This window comes from Corylus avellana, chromosome ca2 (genome assembly GCF_901000735.1).
Source record: "Corylus avellana chromosome ca2, CavTom2PMs-1.0".
Taxonomy (NCBI): Eukaryota; Viridiplantae; Streptophyta; class Magnoliopsida; order Fagales; family Betulaceae; genus Corylus; species Corylus avellana.
This window is the reverse complement of record NC_081542.1, coordinates 1,036,817-1,037,077: the sequence shown is the minus strand read 5'-3', so window position 1 is coordinate 1,037,077 and position 261 is coordinate 1,036,817. Positions and strand designations below refer to the sequence as shown.

Here is a 261-nt window from a genome sequence, read left to right as displayed (position 1 = left end):
GGGTGGTGGGGCTGATGGGGTTTTTGAGGGGGGACGGTTGGGGTTCTGGAGGAGGAGTGAGTGGGGTGAGGTTGCCATAGCCATGGTGTTCACAGGTTAGATTCGAGATCTCAGAGACCCAGAGTGAGAGAGAGAGAGAGAGAGCGCTTTTTGCAGAGCTTACAATACGATACGAATCTTGAGTGGCATATTTATTGATTGGAGATTTGAAATAGGAAAGTGATACTGCCAGCCAAAGGCATGTTCAATGCTTGCTTTGAG

General features: G+C 49.0%; 1 protein-coding gene across 1 annotated transcript in view; it reads left to right on the top strand.

Annotated features, from left to right (window-relative positions):
• Positions 1-261, top strand: part of LOC132173000 (protein GRIP) — a 17,625-nt gene that overhangs the window by 12,470 nt on the left and 4,894 nt on the right. The window lies entirely within an intron of this gene.